A 12,080-nucleotide genomic window follows, 5' to 3' on the forward strand; every position below is an offset into this window, starting at 1 on the left:
AAAAATCCTGCATGCCATGCCAGGGCCTGCAGGAGCAGAATGGCTGTTTTCATTCCCAGAACTTACCTGTGCCTCCTGCTTTCTCGGAGACGACTTCTGGTCACCATAGCCTTGCTCTGGCTTTGTCTGGGCTGCAGCCATCGCCTTGAAGTTTGTTTTCAGACAGTGCTTCTCGGAAGCCCTCCTGGGCTCAAGGCTGCTCCCACTGACTGACTGCAAGCCTAGAGAATGCTCTAGGAGCATTGTGGGACACCCTCTGCCCATACAACTGTATCCAATGGGTTTCCTCCTCCTCACCCCGGACCTTTTACAGAGCATGTCTACCCTGCAGCTGGGAGCAAGCCTCCCAGCCCAGGTAAGCAGACTCACACTAGCAGGGTTTGCATGCTAAGTATGCATACTAGCATACTAAAAATAGCATTGTGTACATTGCGGCACCAGTGGAGACTCTTGCTACTAGTCAGCCAAGCTCAGGAGGTTGAGTAGGCCTCAATTTAGATGACTGGCCTGAGTCTCTGTTGGAACTACAAAATCCACACAGCTATTTTTAATGAGCGAGGTCGAGCCTGCTAGCTTGAGTTTCTCTCTCCCTAACTCCCAGCTGCAGAGCAGACATGCTCATAGCCTCTCCAAGATTCATTGGCCCCTCCAGCACCCATTTATACAAAAAAGCCTGTGCCAATATTCTATTATGCAAATTAATCTACTGTGTACACCAGTGGGCATGTGTGGGGGGCGGGCAGAGGGGCGGGAAAGTGGAAGCAGTGGGTACGGAATGTCTATGAAGTGTCAGTTAAACTGCCATAATAGATTTTTGTTTACTCTCAACTCCCAGAAAACCATGGCTAGGAGGAGGCACCTGATCCTAGACATTTCAAGGCTTGATCTAAATAGGGGAATTGACTAGCATAACTATTGCAGAATAGGATATTCCACAATAGCTATTGCAGAATAGATGCTCCCCATGTGGAGACACTACTCCAGAATAAAAGCTTAACAGTCATCAGTTGATCAGAAATGTTACACTTAAGGGAATATATGAATGAGCTCCTGAAGGAAGAGAGATTTCAAAGCCTTCAACATTTTAAACCTACGTATCCTAAATTTTAAATCTAATTTCAAGGGGGACAAATTTAAGTGACTTAATATAAGAGCAACAGAAAATAAATGGAGCCTTATAATTGTGAATAACATGGCTTGTACAGTCAGAGAAAGCAGGGTGTCCATCAAAAGTACTTCAGGGGAGGGGAGTAGAAGGGAAGGGATAGCTCAGTGGTTTGAGCATTGGCCTGCTAAACCCAGGGTTGTGAGCTCAATCCTTGAGGGGGGCCATTTAGGGATCTGGGGCAAAAATTGGGGATTGGTCCTGCTTTGAGCAGGGGGTTGGACTAGATGACCTCCTGAGGTCCCTTCCAATCCTGATATTCTATGATTCTAAGAAAAAAATCATTCATGAACCACTCTTTTTGTTTGACTGCTTGAATTTTCTTTGGGCTGCATGCAGAGGGAGTGGGAAGGTGTGACATTCCCCTCTAGTGTTATCCAGACCGGTGATCTTCTAGGTCACTCCAATCCTTGGCTCTAGGAGCCAGCCTTACCCTGCTCTGCTGTGAGAACCCCCACTCCTGGGCTGTTCACGCACAGCCTCTGGCATGTAAGCTGCTCCCAGCTACTTGCAACCAAATGACAATAGCCAATATCTCCTGTCCCAGACACAACCCTGAGAACCTCCGTCTTGAAGTGTCCAGTTATGCCTGCTGTACGCTGCAAGCTTATATGAGTTCATCAATTTAACAAAGAAATTGATATTACCAGGCTTGTTGTCCCCAGGGGAGTCTCTAACACACTTCAAACCAAATGCACTGCTTCAGGTAGAACAAACAGATTTATTAACTACAAAGATAGATTTTAAGTTATTATAAGTCAAAGCATAACAAGTCAGATTTGGTCAAACAAAATGCGGGGAGGAATAGCTCAGTGGTTTGAGCATTGGCGTGCTAAACCCAGAGTTGTGAGCTCAATCCTTGAGGGGGCCATTTAGGGATTTGGGGCAAAAATTGGGGATTGGTATTGCTTTGAGCAGGGGGTTGGACTAGATGACCTCCTGAGGTCCCTTCCAACTCTGATATTCTATGATTCTATGAAATAAAAGCAAAACGCATTCTAAGTTGATCTTAACACTTTCAGTGCCCTTACAAACTTAGGTGCTTCTCACCCCAGGCTGGCTGGTTGCCCTTCAGCCAGGCTCTCCCCTTTGATCAGCGCTTCAGTTGCTTGGTGGTGATGTCTGTAGATGGAGGTGGGAGAGAGAGAGAGAGAGCATGGCAAACATCTGTCCCTTTTATCGTGTCCTTTCTTCCCTCTTGGCTTTGCGCCTCCCCCCGCCTTCAGAGTCAGGTTAGCATTACCTCATCGCAGTCCCAAATGGACAAAAGGAAAGGGGGTCACTCACTTGAGAGTCCAACAGATTCTTTGTTGGTGCCTAGGCCAGTGTCCTTTGTTCCTGTGAGGCTGGACTGGGTTTGTCCCATACATGCCCTGATGAGGTATGAAATGCCCCTCTGCTTCTGGAGAATTTTTGCCTGGGCTTGCTTTAAGCCATTTTCAGCCACATAAATATATACATGAAATCACAACCTATAATATTACTATAACAATTACTATAACATTACCATAACAACAATGCTCAATACATCATGAGCCTTCCAAAGACATCCATGACAAACTTGGCATTAGATACCACACAATCATATTATAAGGATGAACATGGGGGTGCTGGGTGTTCCCCCGAGGTACAAAACATCACAGAAGGATGTTTGTTACTTTACAAATTTTTAAGCAGAGAAAAATTATTTGTGTGTCAGTGCTTTGTAATTAGATAAGGTGGGTGAGGGAATATCTTTTATTGGACAACTTCTTTAAAGCCACACAGAGCTCTTCTCCAGTTCTGGGAAAGGTAATCCTGGCATCTCAACACAATGCAAGGTGGAACAGATTGTTCAGCATAAGTAGTTAGCACATATTGTAAGGGACTGTGATGGGGCACACTCACCTCTAGTGAGTGCCTCCCATCAGCTGGGTGTGAACCTGCTTCACTTTCTCTCACGCTACTCCCTCACCCCACCCCGTTGACTGTTGCCCTTGTCAGCAGGATCACCAGTGGCTCAGCCCTACAGCTAAGTAGCACATAGTCTAAAATGGATGAACTCTTTCTGGGGTAACAGAGGTCTAACAAGAACAACGAGGAGTCCGGTGGCACTTCAAACACTAACAGATTTATTTGGGCATAAGTTTCATGGGTAAAAACACTTCTTTTTCAGATACATGGAGTGAAAATTACAAGGACTATCTAACAAGGCTATCGCTGTGCCCTTGTTGGTATCTGTGTCCTTCCCTCTGGGCTCAACTCTCAGCCCTTCTGGACTAGCTTTAAGTCTCTCCCAGCATGCTATAGAGCACTACCCACACAGTGCCTTCTCCCTCACAATTCTTTGATGTTAGCAATTCTGTGGTGTCTGAGCTCTCCAGCCAGGTTACTTCTTAACATCATTCCCATTCCAGGGTAACAAATTTCAATAAATAGCTGGCCCTTTCCAGGAACTTCAATGAATGATTGGCCCTCTCCAGGAACTAGGCCTGTTTAAACTCTAGTCACTTTCTCAGGCTTTTAATACCAAGTCCTATCCCCTTCTTGTGGCTTAGGCCACTTCTCCCAGTGTCTGGGTCAGTGGGGGGGAGGGGGAAGGGGCAGTGGCACAGGCCCACTAACTACTCCGGCTCCCAACCCAGGAACCCTATAGACAGCCACCTTGTACTGCTTGCCTTTACTTAATTGCTGCTATTCCCTGGGCCACTTCCCACTCGGTCCCATCACCTTCACCCATTACCTTAGGTTACAGTCCTTGGGTTCTATTTGTCTTGTTCCCTATTTGCACAGGGCTTCCACAAGCATCCCTGCCTGGAGAGTTTTTCTATCCTATCCCTGCTTGAGCAGAGCAGAGCAGAGCTCCCGCTCCCCCTCCCCCTCCCCAATCTATCTTCCAGGACTTCATCACCCTTCCGGTCCTAGTCAGGAACTGATCTGCGCAGGCCTTGCAGCACCTTTCAACTGAGCCTGCTGCACTCTGATTGGCTTCTTCCCTACGGCCTTTCTAGGCAGTCCTGGAAGACTCACTTTCACTGCTCCTTTTCTGGAGCAGGGTGTGGTAACTGCAAGACCTCTAGCAGGGGGTCTCAGAGGGCCTGGTACACTCCATCACAGGGACCATTCAAGGTAGAATAGCCCATTATTTCACTTGGGCCAACTTCTGTGGTCTGAATGTGGAGGGGCTTCTGCAGGTTCCCCTGGAGAAGGTGAGGATAACATGCTGCAGGTAGAAATGGAGGGAAACATAAGAGCTATTGCCTTTAACCACTATTCATTACCATTTGAAGAAAAACACCTCTGCAGTCATAAGACAAAACGAGGGGGTTAGTGGGTTACAGATTGTTGTAGTAAGCCATGAATCCAGTGTCTCTCTTCAGTCCATGATTTTTAGTGTCTTTTGAAATTTCATTTGATGTAAGACTCTCCTTGTGTAAAAAGGGTAATCCATGAAAGATAGCAGCTGATACAGCTATACGATTGATAAGTTGGTTTCAAAGAATCGTCTGTTGGCATGGATATTCAAAATAGGGAAGACCAAAAAGAGCATTTTCTAGGGTGTATTTTATCTATTTTAGAAGTGAATTTAGTGCTGTTGAAAAACATCAGTGACAGCAGTGAAAACTGAAATTCTTTATTCACCCATTTATGGCAAAAGTGGTGATGGCTGGCACATTAGGAGTCACTAATATATCGGCACCCAGGACAAAACTCTATAGAAGATGCTAAAGGTGCCATACAGTAACCACCTTCAAAGAGCTGTTAAGGGTATTGCATGGGTCAAAGCACTCTTTTTGTCTGGGCTGCTAGACCTATATGAGCTTCCTTTATATTGCAGAACAGCTGTACAAAGGGAGAACTAATAGCCAGATCACCATTCCAGACCATTTCGTCTGAAGTGCACTGTGGACTAGGCTTTTCAAAAACAAAGTGCAGGGGTTGTGGGTGGAAAGGGGTGTGTGAACAGGGGCACAGACTGTAGTTAAGTAGCTGATTTGTTTGAGCTGTGTGCGAGTCCTGGGGCTTGTCTATATACTAGATATAAATAACTTCTGCTTGTCTACATAAGTTATTTAGAGGGGCAAGCTAAACCCATATAAGTATGTCCACACAAAATTGAACTTGTTTGACTAAATTGATCTAATATTGCATCTTCATTGAAACCAGTGCAATTATGTATGTAGACCAGGCCCTGAGAGATGGGCAGAGGGGCCTTACCAGAGGTTTCTGCAACATGGAACAGCTTGGTGCTGTTGCGACCACCCCCTTCAAGGAAACAGGACTCACATACATTTTATATAAAAACAAACTAAGAAAATAAACTGAAGGAGTCACGGATTTCTGCTCCAAATGGGAAACTGACCTATCCAGCCGCAAAATGCATGCAGCATACGGGCAACTATTCATAGAACAGGTATGGTGGGATCAGTGAAAATCTCCCCACCTTGCCCTGCCAATAGAATTTCATCTTGACAGCCTCTGATGGCAAGACAATAGTTCAGTCCCCATGGCCCAGTCTATCATGGCCTTTCTGCTAACACAGCCAGCCAAGGTATGACCAGTACTGTAGCCACTTGCCCACAAGAAACTGGAATAAGACCAACAACTCGTTTCACATAGATCACCAAACTGATATCAGTTAATTTCATATACCTACTGACCTGGGACTGAGCCACACTGGAAAGCTTGTGTTGAAAGGCTCCCTCTCCCCTAAGCCAAGATTTTTTTTTACAGCAGCACCATGAGGCATTAGTATGTTAAATTAGGGCTGTTAATCATATCAAGCCCTCTCCAACATAGGAGGGCAAGAATGGGACCAGGGTATGCCATGAGGTTCATCTGGTGGAGTTTCCTTTTGCATGGTCCTCTCAGAAAGGATTGGTTCAGTGGACTGTACAGGGTCTTCAAATACAAAAAGTCCAGAAAGTTCTGTGAAACCCAGGCCAGGGAGTCCAGTGTTCATATTGCCCCTCAGCTCACACAGGCACAACATAACAGCATGACTCCCAAAAGCCACTGGCTGCTTCTGGCTATGACTGTGAAGTAATTTGGAGTAGCATTAACTTGTGCTAAGCTATTCGTAATGGCCTGGTGCAGAGCAGCAGCGCTAAGTTCCACCCTTCCACCCACTATTTCACGTAGGCCAAATTCTGTGGTCTGAATGTGGAGGGGCTTCTCCCCCTGGAGGAGGTGAGGAGAACATGCTGCAGGTAGAAATGGAGGGAAACATAAGAGCCATTGCCTTTAACCACTATTCATTACCATTTGAAGAAGAAAAACATAAAATCTAGGACTTGTCTTCATGGGTAAATTGACCAGGTTAGCTATTCTGAAATAGCTCCCCATGTAGACAAAACCTTAGTAAACTGAAAATAATTTTCTGCTTGCATTTATTAGAAGTATTTCTGTTTTCCTCACACCACTTCTGTTGCCTTCTGCAACAGCTTATGTATCACAAGTTGTTCCTAGTGCACAACTTATTAAAATTTACACATGTTTAAACACTACAGCATTACAGACAGCCACATTTGCTTGTAATATTTTAATATACTAAAAACAAGTTAGAACAGATGTAGGAAAATCCATGTGCAGCAGTAACAAAATATTTTATGTACAGTAAAATTATTAGAGACAGGGGCTTACTGTTTTCTGTGATAGGATGGACCAAATTCTGCAGCAAATCTTTACATTCTGTGACAAATTTTGTACAATTTCCTCTCTCCCCATTCTGCCACCCTTACAAATACTATAGGTTTTGGATGTTTATTTTCATTATGTTCTGCACAGCTAGTGTCCAGGCAGACCCACTCAGAACTTCTTTCTCCCCACCCACCGTGTACCAGAGAAGTGGGGGACTTGAAGGCATCTCCACTGTCTCTTCTCCGTAGATCTCTGTGCCCTGGCCACTGTGGTATTCTACAGCAGCCTAGTCTATGCTTTTGGTTCACTCCATTCCCTAGCTACAAGCAGGACTACAGTTCTGGCTCCCCCATCTTCAGCTGATTGGCTCCCTGGAACTGTCCTGGAAGCATGCGTTGTAAACCAATTAACTCCTCCATATGGGAAAAGCTGGACAGCAAGAGGCAGCTATAAGCAGGTCCCAAAATGGACAGGGAAACAAAACAAAAATATCAGGTGCAAATGGCAAATTCCACAGCAAAAGTGCTGTACTGTGTAGCATCTTGGAAAAATGCCAGAATCCATAGCTGCAGAATAGAGTCCATAGGGGCCTGACTGAGTTAAATGTGGCAGTTAACATATCAGAACTATTGTTTCAAGCCGTCTGCAAGCTCATGAAGATGCCACCACATCAGTTTACATTAGATTCACATTTTAAAAGTTATCTTTGCTAGAAACAATGTTTTTTAAATGAAAGGATTCTGGAACACATTCTGCTGAAAGGGCTGAATTATTTGGCTAATTCCACAGTTGTGGGTTCAGGAACACATGGGGCCCTGACTAATGCATTGTTGTCCCTATGGGAACAAATTTCCATTTTCAGCTCACAGTTAGTCCAATTTCCTGCCCAAAATGTTTGAACCTCCATTCAATATTAAGACAGAACTAGATTCCTTTGTAACATTTTCTATGAAGAAACATTTTTAAACTAGTTTGTTATAAAAAGTTACACCAACTCATTTTGAATGGTCTTCTAGATTCAGTCACAATCATTTTGTGAAGAGGGAAGGTGAGTTTTTTGTTTGTTAGTTAATTTGTGGAAGGACATGGTTTAACTTAAATACACAGACTAAATCTGTATACATTCAAGACACTCCTTTTAATTGTGAAATGTTTACAGGTACATGTATACATTTTTAGTAAACTTGGATTTCCAGTAATTACAATCTGTTTTGACAGTCACTAACCAAGTTATCCATGCCTCCAGATCCTGTCGTTACTCCTGTTATAGACTAGGTCAGTATAAAGCAGTGTTACCCTCAGAAGGCAGAAGATTTTCACTTACCTTATCATTCTTGGTACATCACATGTTCCCAATGTACCCCAACCATCTTATCATTGTATTTTCTACACAGACTACTTTAAGGGACATGTCCAAAGCATTTAAAAACAAGTACTCTCCTTAGCTCCTTATATAGGCAATGCAAATGCCTCTGATGCATAACATTCACACAGTAGTATCAACAGCACTGATCATACCTTACTTTAATTACCTTACCTTACTTTAATTTTGACACCATCTTTGTTTAAATTGGGAATATCCACATCCTCTTGCAAGGAATGCCACTGTATCTTTCTGCTCTGTGGCTGTGGAGAACATTCTCTATTATAACGGGGTGTTTCCTCACCACAAGCAGCTAAACAATGCTAATTTTGGCCTTATGGAACCACAGAGGTCTGTCCTCTTCCCAGGGTCATGTGACATGTATTATGGCAACTAGGTTCATGGAGAAGATTTTGAGGGATTCTGAGGTGTTCTCAACAATCTGAACTGCAGGGGAATGGTGGCAAGGTTTGTTCTCTGTCAGATGGATTTTCAGACTACCCATGGAAATGTTTAAAGGAGATACATGGAATAAAGTCATTTATCCATATTTCAGCTCCATCAATGGAACTGTGCTAAAAGGAGAAGAGGTTAGGCCCATTTGACCAATTGGTCCCTCTACCTTCCCCCCTCCCCCCGACTCAAAAATAATAATAAAAACAGTAAATGAAGAAAAGGAGATTGGAACCATTTCACATTGAACAGGTACAAGAACAAATGGGCACCCAAGGCACCCAACTATTTCTTCAATAATCTGGTGTGGAAAAGCCTGCACCACAGTAATGCAAGATGTATGTAAACACAAAACTGTTCAGCACCTAGCCCTGGTTGGATATATGGGTTAATCCTGTACACAATGGGAGAGTTGGGGTAGAAGAGTCAGGCTTAGAATCATGAGTTGCAGCCATGTTGGGTTTCCACGTAAACCCCCAGTAGCTCTGCAGTTACACAATCTAAGGGGGTTTAGAGATTTGGAGGATTTAGTCTTGCACATGTTGGATAGGCTGGCCTTATATATAGTCCACGTGTGGCAACCATGAGTTTGCATGCCCCAAAAAGTAACATATATTTTCCTTTAAATAGTCTTTACTCTAGTACTATGGTGATATATTTCACTGCTTTAGTTCAAGTTTCCTGTCAGGGCAAAATCATTTCCTTTTGGGTTGAAGCTTAGCATATGTTATTAGCAAATGGTAATCATGTTTTAGTGTTAACCTCCTTCAGTTATATTTCAAATGTAGCAGATCATGCAAACATTTCCCCTTCTTCTGGTTACAGTATAAATAAAAACAATTTTAAAAACTAGCAGTTATATGGTTTGGTATCCTCTTGGAAAACTAGTGGGCAAGGATAATGGAAATATACTGGGAATGTTGGCAGTAACTACATGATCTTTGTCCAAAAATGCAGGATTGCAGTACTTATTTTTGTTGACTACTTTTGGCCCTACATTACTGTCAGACCTACTGTATAATACAAAGAAAATCTTTAAAGTATTTTATTTTAAAAGGGCCTTATTCAAAACCACTGAGGTCAATGGAAGTCTTGCCATTGTGTCCAATGGGCTTTGGATCAGGCCCAAAACAAAAAAATTACAAATATAACTAAGAGAAATATGCCAAACTGAGTATTTGTGAACTTTTCTCCCAACCTCCAGAATCATCTGGAATAAATGAACATCACATTTTGAACTTCATTTGGAAGGCATTAAGTAGGAATTAAAACAATATCTAAACCCATGAACTACAGACTGATAATTAAATGGAGGTTTCTTACCTGTAACTGGAGGTTCTTCTAGATGTGCAATCGCTATCTGTATTCCACATGCAGCTATGCCTGAGCACCATATGCCTGAGATTGGAGATTTCTAACAAGTAGTGTCCTTTGGACTTTGCAGTTGTTCTCCTCGTGCTCTGAACCAAGCATATAAGGGGTGGTGTTGACCAATGCCTTTCCAGTTCCTTCTTACCACCAATCCTGTCATGATCTGCAGCAGAGGGGAAGAAGGGCAGGTAGTGGAATACAGATAGGGACCACACATCTCTAAGAACCTCCAGGTAAGTAAACCTTCATTTCTTCTTCAAGTGCTGGTCTCTATGTGCATTTTACATATGGGTAATTAATAAGCAGTAGTCAAACAGGATGTGGGGTGCAAGAAAGCAATTGGTATAGATGTCAGCATACTGCTGTCCCCACAGCTGCATCTGCAGAAGAGGTCTGGACTAATGTAATATTTCATGAAAGTACTTTGTTCAGTATAGGTACATCTTGAAGAGCACAAAGTTGTTTGTGTTGTAGTGGAGTGGGCTCTCACTCCATCCAGGGGAGGAATATGCAGTAGCTGATAAAGAATGATCCAACTGGAGATCCACTTAGAGAGTCTCTGAGCAGAAAATGCTTGTCCTTTTGATTGTGCCACTAAAGCAACAAATCTATGCATTTTCCTACTGGGTTTCATCCTCTGCGGATAAAATGCCAAAGCCCGTCAGATGATGAGAGAGTCAAGTCTTTTCTCCTCATCGGAAGTCTGAAGTGCTGAGAAAGAATACACATAAGTGAATAGGTTGATTCGTGTGAAATTCAGTTACCTTAGGAATGAATTTCAGATGAAAATGAAGGGAAACCTCCTCCTTATGAAATGTGGCATGTCAGAACTGCCCTAGGCGCTCCCAGTTCACTCACCCTTCTGGCTGACGTCAGGGCGACTACAAAGGTGACCTTCATGGAGAAGTAGGACCTAGAGCAGGTGGCTACCAGTTCATAGGGAGGTCTGCTAAGTATTAAAAGACCAAGATTGAGGCCTCATCTACACTACAGGGGAAATTCAATCTAAGCTACGCAATTTGAGTTACGTGAATAGCGTAACTCAAATAGATGTAGTTTAGACCTACTTACCGCGGGGTCCACACTATGCGATGTCGACGGGAGATGCTCTCCCATTGACTCCCCCTACTCTTCTTGAGCCGGTGGAGTACAGGAGTCAACGGGAGAGTGATCTGCAGTTGATTTAGCGGGTACCAATGTTCACGGGGCCACACTGGGGCCAGCAGAATTACCTCCACCTTGTCCCTGTGAATCTTGAGCAGCACCTTGTGCACAAGCGGGACTGGTTGAAAGGCATACATGAGGTGGTCTCCCCAGGGTGGCAGAAACGCATCCGTGATTGAACCCTGGCTGTGTTTCTGGAAGGAGCAGAACATTGGGCACTTCCTGTTGCTCGGGGCAGCAAATAGATCGACCTGGGGAAACCCCCACCTTTGGAAGATGGGATGAAGGACATCCGGACAGATGGGCCATTCGTGTTTGCAGAACGATCTGCACTCCTGGGAGATAGGATGCCTCCAGATGAATGGAATGGGCTATGCAGAACTCCCATAGCTGGAGGACTTCTCAACATAGGGGGGATGAACAGGGTCCACCCTGGTTGTTGATGTAAAACATAGCAGTGGTGTTGTCCGTCATCACTGCCATGCTTTGGCATTGCAGCCGGGCCTGGAAAGTTTGTCATGCTAGTTGCACTGCTCTGAGCTCCCTGATATTGATATGGAGGGAGAGCTCATCCTGTGACCACAGGCCCTGGGTTCGGAGATCTCCCAGTTCTCTGGCAAGAATGCCCTTGCCTATACCGAGTCCAGCACCATGCCGATGAATTCTGTTCTTTGGGTCAGTGACAAAGTTGACTTGTTCACGTTGAGGTGGAGTCTCAGTCTCTCGAAAGTGGATCTGACCAATCGGACTAGAGACTCCACCTGCTCCCTGGTACGCCCTCTGAGCAGCCAGTCATCTCGGTATGGGTATGCCTGCACCTGCCTCCTCCAGAGGAAGGCTGCTACGACCAACATGCACTTGGCGAATACTTGGGGGGCTATCGACAGACCAAATGGGAGGACCGTGAACTGATAGTGTTTGTGGTCCACCACAAACTGGAGAAAA

This window comes from Lepidochelys kempii, chromosome 9 (assembly GCF_965140265.1).
Source record: "Lepidochelys kempii isolate rLepKem1 chromosome 9, rLepKem1.hap2, whole genome shotgun sequence".
NCBI classification, from domain to species: Eukaryota; Metazoa; Chordata; order Testudines; family Cheloniidae; genus Lepidochelys; species Lepidochelys kempii.